Source organism: Engraulis encrasicolus, chromosome 20 (assembly GCF_034702125.1).
Source record: "Engraulis encrasicolus isolate BLACKSEA-1 chromosome 20, IST_EnEncr_1.0, whole genome shotgun sequence".
Classification (NCBI taxonomy): Eukaryota; Metazoa; Chordata; class Actinopteri; order Clupeiformes; family Engraulidae; genus Engraulis; species Engraulis encrasicolus.
Window position 1 is genome coordinate 29,106,134 of NC_085876.1, and position 18,366 is coordinate 29,124,499.

General features: G+C 45.6%; 1 protein-coding gene across 3 annotated transcripts in view; it reads right to left on the reverse strand.

The window, feature by feature from the left end:
• The window catches only part of ptp4a3a (protein tyrosine phosphatase 4A3a), a 53,236-nt gene that overhangs the window by 23,065 nt on the left and 11,805 nt on the right, over positions 1-18,366 (reverse strand). The window contains exon 1 of one of the 3 annotated variants that reach the window (XM_063185741.1): positions 2,111-2,184. The exons of 1 other annotated variant lie outside the window; for it this stretch is intronic. The gene's annotated coding sequence lies outside the window, so the exon portion shown is untranslated. Of the gene's footprint in view, positions 1-113; positions 778-2,110; positions 2,185-18,366 lie in introns of those variants that run through there. One more of the 3 variants, XM_063185739.1, reaches the window with a different exon arrangement.

Below are 18,366 nucleotides of genomic sequence, written 5' to 3' on the forward strand. Positions count from 1 at the left end.
GTTAACACTCCTAATTTTCACCCATAGGGTACCCATCTGGAATAGAACTTAAAATCCGTGCAACAGCAGACCCGGTGTAGACGGAAACCCAGACAGCATTTGCACACCCTCACCTCTTTTGACTTCCCGGAACACGTGCAAGAAAATGCAATTAATCTCATGGATTCCTTCTAGTTAAACATTTGAGCACAACGTGGTCTCCCTAAAAACGCACATATATGTCCACAGATCAGAACGATGAAAGCAACTTATTCGCGCTGCGAGTGGCGCGGCGGCGGATCTGTCGGCGAGAAAGAACCATCCGGCGGGGAGGCACTCTTGGGTTTATAGCAAACGTGGCCAAACCAAGCGCTTTTGCTGCATACAGTCCATTATGTCCTCTGTTAATCCTCTCCCGTAAGTTACATTCGGCTATTGTATCACAGCTTCCCACAAGGGATCTTTCGTTGACTGCGGGAAGAGAACACAGCAGCAGTCTCCAAGCTCCAAGCTATTCCTGTGCGATCCAGTTCTGCCTGCCTACCCCACCACCACATAGGGCTAAGCTAACAGGAATCCACTCGTGTCATGCATGATGTGCCTACGCTACCCTGTAAGAACGCGCAGGACCACCCATCACACACCCATTTCTCACCGAGGCGGCTTAATATTTAGTAGCTCAGCTGAAGACAACCATATTTAATATGTATGTGCTGGCTACGTGCCTACATACATGTCCCCTTCCCATTGCCCTGTTGAAGGTCTGACATGAGCAGGGGGGCAGGCTCTATCAAAGCAGGAGTGTTATGAGCCTGCCAGAAATCTTTCTAAGCTGTTGCGCCGTAAAAGTTCCAAAGCCAGGAATACTTAAACTCCTTCTCAGAAATGCTGAAAGATATGCAGAGAGAGAGAGAGAGAGAGAGAGAGAGAGAGAGAGAGAGAGAGAGAGAGAGAGAGAGAGAGAGAGAGAGAGAGAGGTGTCTCCAACAGACCTAATTTGTTTAGAGTGCAGGAGACACAGAGAGCATAACAGAAGCTAAAAAGAAAGAAAGAAAAACCTCTTGCATTCTATTCCTCCCTCACCTCTGGCAAAAAGCTAATTTTCCATGTACAAGTGGCCTATTTCACAAGGCCTTCTTTTGTTTAAAAACACAAAAACAAACCCAAGCCATCCACCCATGCCACCTGTTGAGTCAGACTTCTCATCAGCACAACCAGCATTTTGGTTTCAGAGTGTCTGCAACCCCATTTCAGCCTTAATGGGCGTAAGCAGTGCAGCATGCTCCGTCCTTGCCGCTTCTCTTTTTAGCTCGAAAGCGAAACAGTCCACTCCAACCCTCATAACCCTGACTTGTACTGTACACTCAGCACAGAACAGAACAGAAGCACCTTCTCCAAAATAACCCCCAAAACGAGGTCAAAACACTCAGCACCAACACGTGTGATTGTTGTAACGAGAGCTATAGCTATAGACAACACAGAGTTCAGCAGTGATGAGCATGCAAAAAGGTAAACAGCAAAGAATACACACAGGTCCTTCTTAACACCGTGGGAGCCAGTTCCCTTGGTGGAGCCGAGAGGTCCCTGTAGTGTATGCCCAGTGTGCTGACAAAAGATGTTGTGAGAAGTTAATTGGCTGACAATTGTGCAGGAGAAGAGCTGAGCTCCTCAGGCTCAGGTATAATGGATCTCTGTTGCATGGATACAGAAATCGGTGTCAGGTATTGTCCATTAAATACACAGAGTCTGCAGATAAACACTACCACCACCGCCATTTTTGACTCTGAAGAAGATGCACACTGCGTCAAAGCGTCAGTCAGTTTGCACCACAATAAAATAACTAAAAAGTATATGAGTGCTCCAGTCATCCCTGCTAGTCTTTTTTGAAGTGGACCAGTTTACTCTCCTTTAACTACCACCACCACCACCACACAACATGTCGAGATTCAACTGCTCAGCCTCCTTCCAAGTGGCTCATACAAAACGTGACAAAACAGCAATTTCACTGCATGACATTGGCCTACTCTGTGTAATACACAATACACGCGGAAAATATATCATTACATCCTTGATATATGAATATTTCATTTCATTAATAACAACATGCACAAAGCATGCACAACACACTTACTGTTCCCTTGTTCAAATCAGACACGAGTGTGAATGAGGTAACTTAGTGAAACAGTGTTGCTCTGCATTGGTTTAACAACAGAGAACTGGAGAAGAGTGTGTGTTTGTGTGTGTGTGTGTGTGTGTGTGTGTGTGTGTGTGTGTGTGTGTGTGTGTGTGTGTGTGTGTGTGTGTGTGTGGTGGGGGGGGGGGTGTTACTTGGCATGCATCCTCCTTGGTATCCCAAAAATCATGGCTACGATCCACAGCAGAAATGTAATCACCTTCAGAAAACGACTACAAGTACTACGGGAGCTAGTGAGCGAGCAAAACAAACGTGGTCTCTGTGGATGACCTGTGCCTTGCCGTGCCTCCTGAGTCACCTACTCTCCCCTAGTGTGGCACTTGGCACCCCCAGGGTCACGTTGGGGGACTCTAGTGGATGAGCTCCAAGCAACCCGAACACACACACACACACACACACACACACAGACACAGACACAGACACAGACACAGACACAGACACACACACACACACACAATTCCATACAGTCCCTATCCTCGCACTATCACTCTCCAAGTACCCCCTCGACACACACACATAGTGCCAGTGCAAGACACACAACTTCAACATGCACATTCACTCTCCAAGCAACCCATCCACATGCAGCACACATATACATACGCCCTGCCACACAACTTCAGCAAACACAAACAAAAATAAACACACAGACCACTCCCCTCTCCCTTAGCATCCACACTAGCCCCCTTCCAGCAGACACACACACGGCCCCTGCCACAAGAAGACATACACAAACACCATCCCTATCCTTCCCTCTCCAACCATCCCAGGTCCACCCACCCCACCCTACCTACACCACACACACACACACACACACACACACATACACACACACACCATGTCATGTACACAGCCCCTGCCACAAGATGCACACACTGTCCATATCCTTGAATCAGCAAGCATCCCAGCATCGCCCCCCCACCCCCCAACACACACACACACCCACACACACACCAACACATGGCGCACACACCGTCCCCGTCCTCTCCCTCCACCTTGCCCAGGAACGTCTTGAAGGGGGTATTATTTCACCCCTTGCCGCGCGCAGGCGACATCAGGAGGGAGAGGACAGGGACGGTGTGTGTGTTTGTGGCAGGCGGCAAGGGCCTCTTCAGGAGCTGGCACTCCTGCACCTGGACTCCAATGGCATACCACTGATGCTAATGGCAGGAACCAATAGGTCAGGATGCTATTTTCAAGTTCAAGTCAACTGACAAGCACTTAAAAAGTTAAAATGGTGTACTGCCCTTTCACCGCCAGACTTAATTGATACCTCGAAGAACCCTTTAAAAATAAAAAAATGAAAACAAATAAGGGCACGCTACATTTCTGAAATCGACCGATGTGACATTGCATACAAGCAGAATAGATTGCATGTCACCGCCTTCGGACGTTCGTGACCAGACGCACGTTTCAAACTTCAACATCCCTCCCAGCAGTAATCGTTTCTCAGTTTAGCCATTTCATATTATCTGTTTTTTTAAATACTTTTTTGGTCTTTTATTAGTTTGTTGATGATAGGAAAGTGAGAGATTGGACAGGAAATGAGTGGGGAGAGAGAGATGGGGAAGGTTCGGCAAAGGACCTTGCCCGGAATCGAGCCCAGGTCGCCAGTGGTGTAGTCTACTTTTTTTATGGTGGGTATACTGTATATTTGAGCATTTTTTGAAGTGGGTATACTGTATATATTTGTGCTGTTCAAAACAATGGATCAATCAATTTTAAGTGGGTATACTGAAATCCCTGAAATTTAGAAGTGGGTATACTCTATATACCCGCGTTCTACGTAGACTACACCACTGCAGGTCGCCGGCGTAGCAGCCCAGTGCCCTAACCATTATAGCCACAGCAGGGCCATTCCAGACCATCTGTGCGAATGAAATTATCACGAGGGAATGTTAAGACCAGGCTACTTCAATGCCTGAGGAAGATCTTTGAATCGAAATGTTGCCCTCTTTAATAAATTAAGTCTTTTACAAGCCGCGTGCAAATCCTTCCCCGGCTTTCCCCCTCAAGTGCTTTTTTTATTTTGCAAGTTTCCATCTTGGATGTGTGTGCCCTCCACTAACGCTAAAGATCAGACGACCTCCAACCTACAGTACAGGACGAGTAATGACGAAAAACACTTAGTGTTGCTTTAAGAGTGCACACTTTTAAAAAGGTCCAAACACTTGACAAGGAAGCCAACGTGACCCATAAGCTTTGGGACGCATATACAGTGTTAGGTGCAAGCTGACCTATAAGCTAGGGACGCATATACCGTGTTAGGTGCTAGCTGAGGCAGTCATGTGCCTTTATGTGCGTATGCATCCATGTGGCAGGTCGAGGTCTGGATGAGGCCCTGGAACAGGGGGGGACGGAAAGTGGCCAAGCAAGGCCTGGAGAGAGAGAGAGAGGGAGCGAGCGCGAGAGAGAGAGAGAGAGAGCGCTGGAGCCAGAGAGCTGCTTGTTTTGACACTGGAGGCCATCACAACACCCTTGTGACGGTCGTGATGAGGGGCAGACCTGGTGTGCTCTCTGGCACCTGCGCTCTAAAAATAGACCCAACCACCACCACCAGCAGCAGTAGCAGTAGCAGCAGAAGCAGAAGCAGAAGCAACGGCCTTCTGATGCAGTTTACTGGGCCAAGACGTAGTAGGGCCTGCCTGCTTGCCTGCCTGCAGGGTTGCCAGATTGGAAGATTTCTCACCCAGCTGGGCTGTTTTAGCATGACCATCTGTGGGTAAAAAAACGTATTGTGTTTAAGTGGACCCCAGGAAGAATAGGTGTGGCATCACCAACAAATAAATAAGTATTGGTTGGGGTTTTCTGTAGATTAATGGCCATAGAAATCCACTGAATTTGGGAGGCGGGATGTAGGCATGTTTTGAGCATTCATTGGGCAGGACATAGCCAGTCACATCTGGCAACCCTCTCCCTGACGGACTGGTTGACTGCGTATGTACAAGATAACACCGGGAGGAAAGTTGTTTTGAAGTCACGCCGGCCCCAGCTGATACTCAAAAGAGACGTTCTGCTGCTGTGGCGGGTGATAAGGAGAAGAGTACTCAGAGCTAATCTCCCAATACCCCCCTGTGTGTGTAAACACACACACGCACATACACATACACACACACGCACACACACACACGCACACACACACACACACACACACACACACACACACACACACACACACACACACAGATAAAGCTGAAGGACTTGAAACAAGTTATCTGAAAAGTGACAGTACACGTTTACTGCTTGCATTGTTTTCTCTGTTGTGTGCCTACATCGTCAGTGGAGGTGTTCCAAGTAACAATCCTCTCAGTTTTGATCAACCCCTGAAGACACTACCCCTGTTATGAGAATTAGCTGTTACCAAACTGGGAATGACCCAGTCCTAATGTATTACTAAAGGCCCTGTGCACGGTCACGGTGGTGTAGTACTCGGGTAGTTACATTTGTTTAGATTACAACATCCCAGTGGTGGCATAGTTCCTGGTGAGGGGTGGTTCCTGGTAAGGGGTGGTTCCTGGTAAGGGGCTACAATGTATCCAATGTTTCCAACTCCCACTCCTATTTACTTGGCCAGAGTTACACAGGCACCACATTTCTCTATGGCTGGAAAAAAAAGAGTGATACGTGTGTGCTTCTTTTTTCTAACTCTTTCTTTCTCTTTCTTCCTTTTGAACTTTTCATCTTTCTTTCTTTCTCCCTCTCTCGTGACCAGCGGGACAGGACAGGAGTTGGAAAGTCTCCGTGGAGACGGCGTTGCATAACAGGGCCAGAGCCTGGATGGTGTCAAACTGCGAAGCGCTGGGGGTGAAAGGTCACGGCCTGTGGAGTGCTGCTGCTGCTGCTGCTGCTGCCGTGGAAGGAACTCCTGATGGGGCACTAGCAGCTGAGCGAGAGAGAGAGAGAGAGAGAGAGAGAGAGAGAGAGCGATAGAGAGAGAGGGAGAGAGAAAGAGAGAGAGGGAGAGAGAGAGAGAGAGGGAGAGAGAGGGAGAGAGAGGGAGAGAGAGAGCGAACAAGCAAGAGGGTGAGAGCGAGAGAGAGAAAGGGAGATAGAGAGGGAGAGAGAGAGAGAGAAAGAGAGACAGAGCGAACAAGCAAGAGGGTGAGAGCGAGAGAGAGAAAGGGAGATAGAGAGGGAGAGAGAGAGAGAGATTGAATGAGAGAGCGACGAGCAAGAGGGCTAGAGAGCGAGAGAGAGTGAGTGATAGAGGGCTAGAGAGCGAGAGAGAGTGAGTGACAGAGAGCTAGAGCAAGAGGAAGACAGAGAGGTGTGGGGAGGCAGGGTTGCCAGTCCTTCCTGTGCGTAGGTCTTTAAAGTCTAAACACACATACAGTGTGCATGCACACATACAATCTCTCTTTCTCACACACACACACACGTCGGCATGTGGGAATGTGGCCTGCCCCTGAGTAATTCCGAAAGCTACCATAAGAGCAGCATCAGCATAGTATAGTACTGTTCGTGTCAAGGTTTACAAGAGAGACATGCTCTGAGCAAGGAGTGTACACAGAGACTCCTTCACACACACACACACACACACACACACACACACACACACACACACACACACACACACACACACACACACACACACACACACACACACACACACACACACACACACACACACACACACACCGCCAGCACCTATTCCATGTCACATGTCTGTCTGAGGGACAGGGGGGTCTTGAGAAAAAAAATCGTGGAGCAGTTCATCACCTCCAGTCCACAGAAAAAGAAAAATTCCTCTGTCTGATTACGAGTTATGCAAGCCAACCTTTGACTTGAGCTGTGTGGACCACCCCACTCCACCTAACCCAGACGACATATACACCAAATACATACTACAAGACTACATGACAAGTGAGATATAGTCTGAGGATTTTGCTTTGATTTTCTCAGAGGGGAGGCCAATCTAAACAATTTTAAATACTATATAAGAACTTGTTGCACATTGGTTTGGACTTATTGTTTATATGCAAACAGAGTTTTAGAAATCTCCTCTTAAAACATTTTACAAATATCCGATTCAGGGAGCCGTTTTAGAGAGTCGTTTTTATTTTTATCCACATGCAGTGTTAATCCGTTTACGTATTAAAAATGTCCGTTTAAAAATATCCATATACAAGTAACCAAGGTGTAAAGCTTGATGGGAAAATGGTTTTGCATGGTTAGACAAACTACGAGCTCTTGTTTGCCAGAGTTAGGGAATCCAAACACAGAACAGTGAGAAAGCAAGACACATTATACAAAGACTTCAGCAATGGCTTCCATGCCATCTTTCAGATCGGAACGATCATGCCATCATGCTGCATCATTGTCTGGTTATCACAAGTGAGATGAGGTCCGGAGAACTGCCAACTGTAAATCCCAGTAAATGTCAGTTGTATCTATTCAAACAAACTACAGTCATCAACTTTTCACGCCTTCCAGCTGTCTGATTGGAGAGAGACAGGGACCAAGATACGGAACCCTCGCTGAGGGTAGATTCCATGCTCTTCCAGATCGGGAGGATTGTGAGAAGCAGCATGGGATTTCCCAGGCTAGCAACATAATCATGCCACTTGGGGTTTCCCAAGCTACATGCTTACAAGCGAGCCATGTCAGCTGATTGAATACACATAGAACATTCTCTGTGATTATGTAAATAGACAAGACATCTGCAAATACAAGTACACAGGGATTCTGAGGAAGATGTAACTCATCATTGAAACGTTAAAGACATCTGTGCTGCAGTGGCATTTCTTCTTTTTTACTTCCTAGATTATTTGTTTCCAAGATTACTTGTATACAAACTCACGTGGCTTGAAGCATGCTTCTTTCTGCAGCTATACAGGTAGTAATAATAATAATATAAGAGAGGTCAGATTGATTTACCATTGCCATTTTAAAAGCTATAATCTCATTACTCCTAAAATACTTGGTGCTGTCCAACAGCTGTTCATTAGATTGACTTTTAATAGCCTTCCATGCTCAGCTCCCACAAGTGGAAAGTAACTGGTGTTGGTGCTGTGTGCGTGCATGTGTGTGTGTGTGCGTGCATGCGTGTGTGTGTGCCATGTGAGTGTGTGTGTGTGTGTGCCATGTGAGTGTGTGTGTGTGTGTGTGTGTGTGTGTGTGTGTGTGTGTGTGTGTGTGTGTGTGTGTGTGTGTGTGTGTGTGAGAGTGTGCGCGCCATGTGAGTGTGTGTGTGTATCCTCATTCTGTGTGCGTGTGATTGCGTGCGTGCATGCGTCTGCTGTATCAGTGTGCATGTGTTCCACACAGTTGTGTGCGTGTGTGCGTGCGTGCGTGCGCATGTTCCCTAAAAGGCCTTGTAGGCCTCGGGTTTCATGCAGCTCTCTATTGATGAAGTAACTCATTTGGAGGGAGAGATGCAACGCCCCACACCCCCATCACAGCCAATGACAGGAACGAACTTGGGTGCCCTTTTTTCCCTCCAAACTTTGTTGTGAAGCAACATGGCATTTTGAGAGTGGACTCCCTCCACCACATATGCAGGGCTTGACATTGGCACCTGCCAATTGCTGGTCAAATTTGGCCATGGCTAGTAATAATTTCAGTGTCACTAGCCTCTTTGGCAGATACCGGTAGATTATTGTTATTCTATGTATATCATATGACTGTAGTCTACATTCTGTTGTTTGAACCTTGTGCATCGATCGTTTGGTTTTAAATTCACCATGTATTAAAACATAAATGTTCCCATTTGGTGCATTGTACCAGAGTTAGCCTCAGGCTAATGTACATCTGCAGTCCCTGGCAGGACATAAAACAACAAAACATATGAACATACACCCACATATGCCTTAGCGAACCTGATGACGCACAGAGGCGAAACGCGTTGTTCGCTCTGAATAAAAGAGCATAAAGCCAAATAAGTGTGCTGTGTAAACTTTTTCCTTTAGCAGTGTTGCATATTACTGCGTTTACCAGCACCTAGAAGCTGTGCATGGATATTTGAACTTTTGCATATGAACATACACGTAAATACAGTAAACAAATCATGAGTGATGGATGACTCCTAACCTTCCCAACCCCTTAAACAAAAGAAAAGGCTTGGTTACTCAATCCTCTGTTTCCATTTGTCTGAAAACATTTTTTTTAAATTCTCACAGAGAATTTAATGTCACGTTGTCAAATATGCAATTTCGTTGTCAAATTTATTTGTCAATGACAATAAAAGCTCTTGATTCTTGAAGCCGTGTGCATGTCAGTTTTCATATTGGCACCTGGCCCATGCCTGCAGCAGATACTCACTGACAGCAAACAGTGCTTTGAATGATGTGCAGGTCTACTACACTCTCAATTTCAATACACTAACTTTCCCAGTTCAACGTCTCTTTTTCTGCAACGCAACAAGATCATTTTATTGAAACCCACAAAGGCAGATGCAAACTTACTAAATTGTAGTCCTCTCAAGAAAAGAAAAAAAGACACACAGCTTCATTCAATTTCATCTCGATCGACCCTTTCCCAGTAGTATCTACACCTAAACAAGATTTTTACTACATGCTTTGTGATGCCCAGACTTTCTCTGCATATGACAAATGCATATCCTTGTATTTCAGGTCATGTGTGCTGTCTGCAGTTACGCTTTAACGTCTTAATAAATATGTCTGATTACACGTCCCTAAGTCAAACCTGCTAGGGTGGACAAGTGACCATGCACAACCTGTAACTGTTGCCTTGCCAGCGATTGTAGATCACGTTACAGCGATTATTATTGTAGATCACGTTACAGCGGTTACATGGCGCTATTCCGACATGTCGCTATTCCGACGTTAATGTCTATTACACGTTTTCCACCGTCGGCCGCTATTCCTACATGCCGCTATTCCGACATCCCTAACCTTAACCCTAACCCTAACCCTAACCCTAAACCTAACCCTAACCCCTAAAAAGTGTCGGAATAGCGGCATGTCGGAATAGCGCTATGTCGGAATAGCGATTGCCCCCCCATTATAGCGGGCAAAACAAGTAGAATTTCAGAGCCATCCATATTCAAGATGGTGTAGGAATAAGTATGTGGAAGTTGCACTTCTGTACATGTATTTGAAAGTGGTGGTAAATCCTCATGAAAAAAAGTATGAGGTTTGTGGAAGGAAACGCAATTGTTGATCATGAACGCGTAGAAAAATGTTACGCCTTGCTGGATCCTTTAACTGGTCAATCTACAAGTTTAGCATGGCAGTGTTTGTCTTCTGTTGGCTTAGCTACGCCTCTGCAAACACTTGCAAACTGCTACTGTGGGGCCCCAGGCCACCAAAGGGCCTCCAAGGGCTGACAAGCTTAACTGTAAACTACAGCCGAGTGCCGGGCGGCACGGCTGCTTTCAAGTGGTGAAAGTGATGGGGATTTTCCCAGGGCTCCCAACACTAGAGAGTCTAAAGAGCAGCCAAGAATTGTTTTTGTTTACGCCTGTTTTTGTCACTCTGTAAAATGTGAAATGCTCACATCATGTGTTGCCAACTCCCTAAGGGCTTGCTTGAGATACATTATGCGTGTCTTAAAAGGCAAATGTCAAGTCTAAATTATCATGAAAGTGACGGGCTTTAACAGGCACAATTCTAGGCGGCTCTATGGACTCTGGTTGGGTGCCCTGCCAAAATCCTGTTTTTGTCACTGTAATATGTGAAATGCAGACGAGTGTGGCCAACATCATTGGGCCGTGTTGACAGAAATTATGCCCTTTCCAAAATGCAAATTTAAAATAAAGTGTACCAATTGTCATTGTTTAATTTGGTTAAAGTGGTCCGATTTTCCCAGGGCACCAACTTAGAGCCCAGAGGGCCTAGAATGGTGTTTGTTAAAGTCTGTTTGCCACTGCGTACGTCAAGTGAGGCCAAATGCCATAGGGCCACTTGGAGGGAAGTTATCCCCTTTTCCAAAATGCAAATCTAAAGAAAACGTATCATTTCAAGCGGTGAAAGGGCACTAACATAGAGTCTGAAACATGTAATCAGCATTCTGCCTTTTAACAAACTGGCATTAACATCAAACACCTCAGGGGCAACCTTTAGAGAAATGATTCCTTTTCCAAAAAAGTAAATCTAAAGTAAACTCTAAAATGACTGTGTGCACTCACTGTGGAGCTGTGAGAAAATTAGGGCGGTTAGGAATTACAGAGGTTAAACTCACCATCAACGTCAGGAACTATTACTCTGGCCCCAAGGTGTTGCAAACACCACAAACACAAACAAACACACACACACACACACACAATTATCACTCTGGACTGGAGCCGCTTGTGTTGTGCCGGTTAGAAATTACAGAAGCTAACGTCAGCACACTTTTTGTGTTAGGATCTGAACTGCATTGCACTGTACAGCACTGCACAGCACAGCAAGCGGGCCAGAAGAAAACCCCTGCACTTGGCATTTTCACCTGGGTGTGACCTGCTAGGAAAAGCTGCACACAATGAGCGGTTGTTACGAGTCGGGCAACTTTGGCTTTCTCCATCTCAACAACATGACAAACTGTCTGCTGGCCGACCGTGCCCGCCCGTCCGCCCGTCTGCTGGCGGATTCAGCTGAGCCCCCAAGTCTGAAACAAGCAGGTCAGATTGTAATCGCAGTGTGTACTGCTGCCCTGCCTGCCTCTATTGGCCCCTCTACTGTGTCGAGCTGAGCTACACGCCAAGCTGAGTTACCTAGTTATTATAATGCGCTACACAGTAGCACCTCTAGGGTGGGAGTTACAGCGCTGATAAACCGGGCAACTTTTTGAGCAATTTGTCTAGGTAACAATACTGTAAGGTTTACTGTAATGATACAGTAGTAGTTTCATCAGGAAAACCTGGACTAACAGGAGACGACTTTCTTTTAAACCTTTCCATCAGAAAATGAATAGCCAATCATGATGTTGATCGGCATCATTGCTCAAATACTAGTCTCATCTTATCTCGACACAGCTCATCTCGACAAAGCATCAAAACAGCACAACCTCCCCCAACCCCATCCTTAAACACGTGCACTTCCCTGTGCCCCCTTTCCATCCAGACATGTCTTTCTGGAAGTTTCCTCGAGAGAAAGTCCCACACTGCCAAGGCCGACGCGAGACGTACTGTGCAGTCTGACTGGGGGCACGTCTGACTGTTTACAAAACAGGTCAGTTCCAGATGGCTTTTTGGCTGGCTTAAGCTATTCAAGCCCTTTCCATCTCTCTCTCTCTCTCGCTCTCTCTCTCTCGCTCTCCCTCTCCTATTGCATACAGGGCTGGATTGGGGGAGAAATAGGGCCCGTGCACTTTTGGCTTAAAGTGGCCCTTCATAATTAGCGGCGCAGAACTGACTCACTGAACTGACTTTTATTTTACATTTCTGAAAATAGGGGGCCATGAGGGTGCGGGGCCCACTGGGAAATGCCCGCTATGCCAGATGGCCAGGCCAGCCCTGATTACATATCCCTTCACTTTGCGTCTGGCCTTTGTACAACACAGCTGATTTCCCATCTCAGGGGTTTTTGCACGTACGTAAAAAAAAAAATTGAGGGCACAAGGTCCTAGTCAACGGGGGTCATTGCGAGGCTAGCCAAAAACAGTGATGGAGGATGGATCAGAAATCGACTTTTTAAAAGCCAGAAAAAATTCATCAACTGAGCATCCTGATGAAGGGCAATTTCACTTAGAGTAATACTAAACAGTTTTGTCAGCATAATTTCACCCCCCAAAAAATATGTCTTGTCTAAATCACAGAAAACTCTGCTTCTAACCTGTAGGCCAACAGAAGACGAAATCTACTCAGCATTGCTTGCTTGGTTCAACAGCTTAAGTATCCAAATGACATGTTATTTAAAAATACACACAAGATGTTATTAGTGAGGTCACTACTGAGAGAAACGCTAATTGCTTATAAGTAGCAGTGCCAGGAATGAGAGCAGAAGTGAATGTGAACATTTTACAGGAATCAGCCACGGGTGAAAATAACACGCATTGCACACAAGCAGCTTTTGTTTCTGTGATGAATTTGTTTTTAACCTTGGGGTCGGGGACCGCTGAAGCGCTTCATGTGTGTCATGACAAGAGGATGTGATCATGCAGGCCAGTACGTTGACAGCTTTGGCCGGGCCCAGGACAAAGTCATCTGAGGGGCCCCCTATAATCCAATGCGTGCGATCAGGGCTCTAAATTAACACCAGCCAACTGCTAGTGAAATAGGACTTTGGTGGTAGAAAAGACCAACTTACTGGCCACTTTGACCCATTAGTGAGTGACCCCCCATTAGTAAGATTAACATCAACTTGCCATTTTGGGCAGCCGTGGCCTAGTGGTTAGACAGTTGGTCTTTCAATCTAGGGGTTGCCATGTTCGAATCCCCCCTGACCTCTCCATCCATGGCTGAAGTGCCCTTGAGCAAGGCACATAACCCCACATTGCTCCAGGCACTATAACCAATACCCTGAAAAATAATAGTTGTACGTCGCTTTGAATAAAATGAAAGCGTCTGGTAAGTGCAATGTAATGTAATTTTGGGTGGTGGTGAAAAAATGAGTTTACAAAGGTACACTGTGCAGGAAATGCTCAAAAAGTTACTGCAACTATGCTGCTCATTGAAACTGGGCTGCCTATTGCCAAATTTGATTTTAACGTGAAAGTTTACTAAGTAATGAACAAATATTTTCTAGTAAGATCCAAGTACAGTCATTTTTGCAGCTAAAAATGGCTATTTTTGGAAATTGAAAATGGCGTACCATGGAGAAGATCCCCCTTTTCATCTATGAAAATGTTTTCCAGTCATAATGAATACTTAGAATTACATTGGTGGTGGTCAGTATTCATGAAAAAGGTAACATTAGTGAATGGGCAGCATGAATTCTGGAAAGAAATAACTAAAAATCTCACACAGTGTCCCTTTAAGGCACTGCATGCAATGTATTGAGAACTCAAATCCTGGCCCCCCATTTCCCTGGGCCCGTGACAACTGACCCCTTTGTCCCATGTCTGCTTCCCTGTGAGCATGAGCCAAGAGCGGAGCAGAGGGCTGGCAGTACAGGTGCAGAGACACACTGTGGTGGCTTCCTGAGCCTGACAAGACAAACGACATCCAGTTCATTCATGCTCCACTTCACCACAACACAACACGCCATTGAACCCACTAAGAGATCATGTTGACTTCTGACAACTTGTATAACTCTCCAACAAAAATAAAAGAATTAATATTTCACAGCCGCCCTAGACAGCTGCAAAGGCGCTGCGGTGGCTTCCTGAAGTTGACAAGACAAACAACGTCAATTCCATTCATTCTCCAACTTCACCACAACATGCCCGTGTTCTTGAACTTACTCAGAAAGATGTTGACCAACTTCGGTACCTCTACAAAAACACTCAGTTCTATTTCAGTTATTCCACTATACGCCAAACAGCCTAGACAGCTGTAGAGGCATCCTGAAGGTGACGAGACAAACAACATCCATTCATCATTCCATTCATCACCCACTTCAACACAACTTGCCCACATTATTGAACCCACAGAGAAAATATGTTGACCATCTCGTTAACTTAACATGTCCACCCCATTCAACTCTACTCCAGTTCACCACAACACGTCTTGCAACCCGCTATGAAAGATGTTGACCAACTTGAGGACCACTCCAGAAAAGAAAAGAAAAAAGGAGATATATTTCACTCTTTTCTTCCAACACTGCAATAGTACATGTATATTTGGCCAAGTTGTGATAGGCCACCGCTCATCTGTTTAGAAGGTGCAGGATTCAGTAGAAATTTCTGTATAAAAAGAAGACAATCCACACACTTCAGGTCTATTTTTGTGCAAAGAAGCTTTACTTGTCAAGTAAAGCTTCTTTGCACAAAAATAGACCTGAAGTGTGCGGATTGTCTATCTTTACATGAGACATTTAATTCTGACTTAAGTCACTTTAATTCTGAATAAAGCTTAATTCCGCTTTTAAAACGTCATGTAATTCGGAATTAAAGGAAAGATCAAAGTAAACTCGAGAGAACTATTTAATTTGGAATTATTATTTCGGAATTAAAAGAGAGTCATGTAAACGTAGCAACTGCGATGTCTTTCTCGAGTTGACAAGACAAATGACGGTCATTCCATTCATACTCCAGGACCAATAGATTTAAATACATTTTCCCACCAAAAGGCCATAACCACCATGAATTCTACCATGCAATGTCTCTATAGCATTCAAGCTTTATCTTATCTTAAAGCATCTTTATTGTACGAAAGACTGGAAACTTGTCTTAAGTTTCACCATGTAAAAGCCCCTTAAGACAGTAGAGACATCGCACATTAACAGGCATTACACATTAATAGAAAAAGACACTCCATTCCCTTTTCTAACACCCAGGCAAGGCAATTTACTGTGCAGCCAGCAACTTAATATTTTACCATTTAGAGACTGGTGTAGTTTTAGCACATGCGGTTTGTCAATGTCTGCCAATGTAAAACACATTTTGCAGAGTTGAATTTTCAAGCCCTGCAACACACTAGAACCCAGTAGAGGGTCAGTCACTACAGTGTGTACAGTACGCAGTTTTTAAAGAGCAAATTACTTCCTGATCAGTCCCACTAGGGGCCCAACTTGCTCTCTCTAAACAATCTTGCAAATGAATCTGCCAACCGCTTTCCCATTTTCCCCCCTTTTCGCTCTGCTTTTGTTTATCCGTCGTCAGCCTTTCACACAATTCCAAATTCCCACAGTAATCAAAAGGTTGCAGAGTGCCCAAACGTGGCGGATGGAGAATGATGGCGGACGTCGGACAGACCCGACCAATGGACGGACGACTGGACGATGGAGAATTCCGCTACAGGAAATCCCGTATCCGATCTCCAGGGCCCTATCGCTGACACTCACTGAGCGCGTTCAAATCTGCAGGGACACCCCCCAGGGTCAGTGACACGTCATCTGTCATGGCCAGTGGCCTCATTCCCCTCTCTCTCTCCCTCTCTCTTTCTCTCTTTCTCCAAATGCGGTGGCCAGAGTTGCAAGAAGACCCACATCTGCTGTGTGTGAAATGCGAAATAGGGTCTTCCGTATCAATGCTACACCAGAAATGAGCTATGGCAGGGCTGGACTGGGACAAACAAAATCAGGCCGGGCATTTTAGGGCAAGACCGTTAGGTCCGCCAGGCATTGAAAGAGACAATGAAGCCTGTGTGTGACAATATTTTTTGTCATCCGTTTCAAGCTACATGTTGACCACAACAGGCAAAACGACTATTTAAAAGGACTGATACTACTACATAGAGGGGAGGACCAAGAACAAAATAATCAACAGTCCAACGGGCAAATGCCCTGTATGCCTTATGGCCAATCCAGAAATGAGCCATGGTCTGGTAATGACAGCTCTCGACCTCTTGCTCGCTCTTGTGACCCACCGCTAGCATTAAATGGAAGGATTCGCTGCAGCCCCAGCCCACCAGCTCTCCCCCTGATTGCGATGGGAAATTGGGGATTGTCGGATTTGCGCAACCATGTCGTTCTTGGGAATTGTCATGCGCAAAAATGATGTGTGTATGTTATGCGTGTATGGTGATTGTGTGTGTGTGTGTGTGTGTGTGTGTGTGTGTGTGTGTGTGTGTGTGTGTGTGTGTGTGTGTGTGTGTGTGTGTGTGTCTGAAAGCAGCTTCAGTCCATCTGGTTTGCCATTACTGAAGACACACCTTGAACTTGAGGTCTATGAAACTGTAATCCTGGCAGAATCCCACATATTTAAGCTGTGATACATGACAGAGTGGTATGTGGTGCATTCCTGTTTTTGCCTTTTTTTTTTTTTTGCTTTCCTCTACCGGGACATTCCCCCTGATCTGCAGCTGGGAGGTTTCAAACGCCACACAAATGTTATTCCGATGTCAGAGGTTTTCCTGTCTAAGACTCGCAGCTGGACCTTCAAGCCAGAGAAGGGGGTGAAAAAAAAGAGGAAAGAGGAAAAGCAGAGAGGGAGAGAGGGTGGGGTGGGGTGGGGGTATACCTCGATGCAGATTCTTGAGAAACGCATACAAACATTCTCTCTCATTCGCTCTCTCTCACACACACATGCACACACATGTACGCACACATGCACGCACGCACGCACCTCTCTCCATCAACACACAGTGTCCCCTGAGTGGGTGTGCGGGTCAGTCAACTTCACCACAAACAAACTTATGTTCTCTGCTACCACAGCTCTTCCCAGTAAACCCACTAAACCCCAGCAGCCTTGAGGGGAGACCTGAGACCCAGCTGACCAACTACAGTAAACCCCTGGCTTTGGGTGGAGAGGAGACCCAAGTCTGCATCTCTGTCTGTAGGACTAGGACTACCCCAGTGCACTTACTCCCCTGCCACAACCATGCCTGCGTTCAATTAGTGACCTTGAATGCCTGCCTGCCTGCATGAAGAAAAATTATACGCTCAGTACTTTGTAAAAATCACACACACACCAACACAGCATGTGTGTGCGTGCGTGTGGGTGCGTGTGGGTGCGTGCGTGTAAACATCCTCTGCATGAATTCCTTGCAAGGGATTTTTAATTGGCCCCCACTGAAATCTATTGCATCTATTGCTGTCGTAGAACTTTTCCGTTAAACGCACTGTTATATTATCGTCACTGATCCTCCATCTTAACCCCCGCTGAGCCAAAATGATTTAACATCAGGATGACATTTTCACAGGCTCAAACCACCCCCTCCAAGCGCCCCCACCCCCCAAATCCCACAGTTTTTTTGGCACGCAACCCAAAACAAACAGAGGTGATGACGAAAATATTAATGGTGGACCAACGTCAAGACTAATGCAATCTCCTAGTCTCATACCAAAAACCCCATCAGTTGTAGTTACCGCATCAATTTCTCAGCGATAAAAAATGTCAAGGTCAAGTGGTTTAGGCCGTACTTTATGGATATGGTATAATTTACTCCACAGCATGGTAATCATGTAATGCTAATAGTGGTTTAACATTCTGACAGACATATATGACAAGTAGATTTAAAACAAGGAGGCACTCTTGGTAGCTTGGTAATTTACATTTTACATTTACATCATGTCAGGCTGACGCTACCACAACTAATGTCATCATTGTGTGAGGTTGGTACATTAATTGCACAATATTCTGTAATATATGTAGGCCTACATATAGTAGAAGGAATCATAACTATCATGCCCTGAAAAGCTGGTATTTCTTACCCCACTCTCCCCAAGCAAAAACAATAATATTTCAATGTTTAACCTTTACAATAATGCTACTTA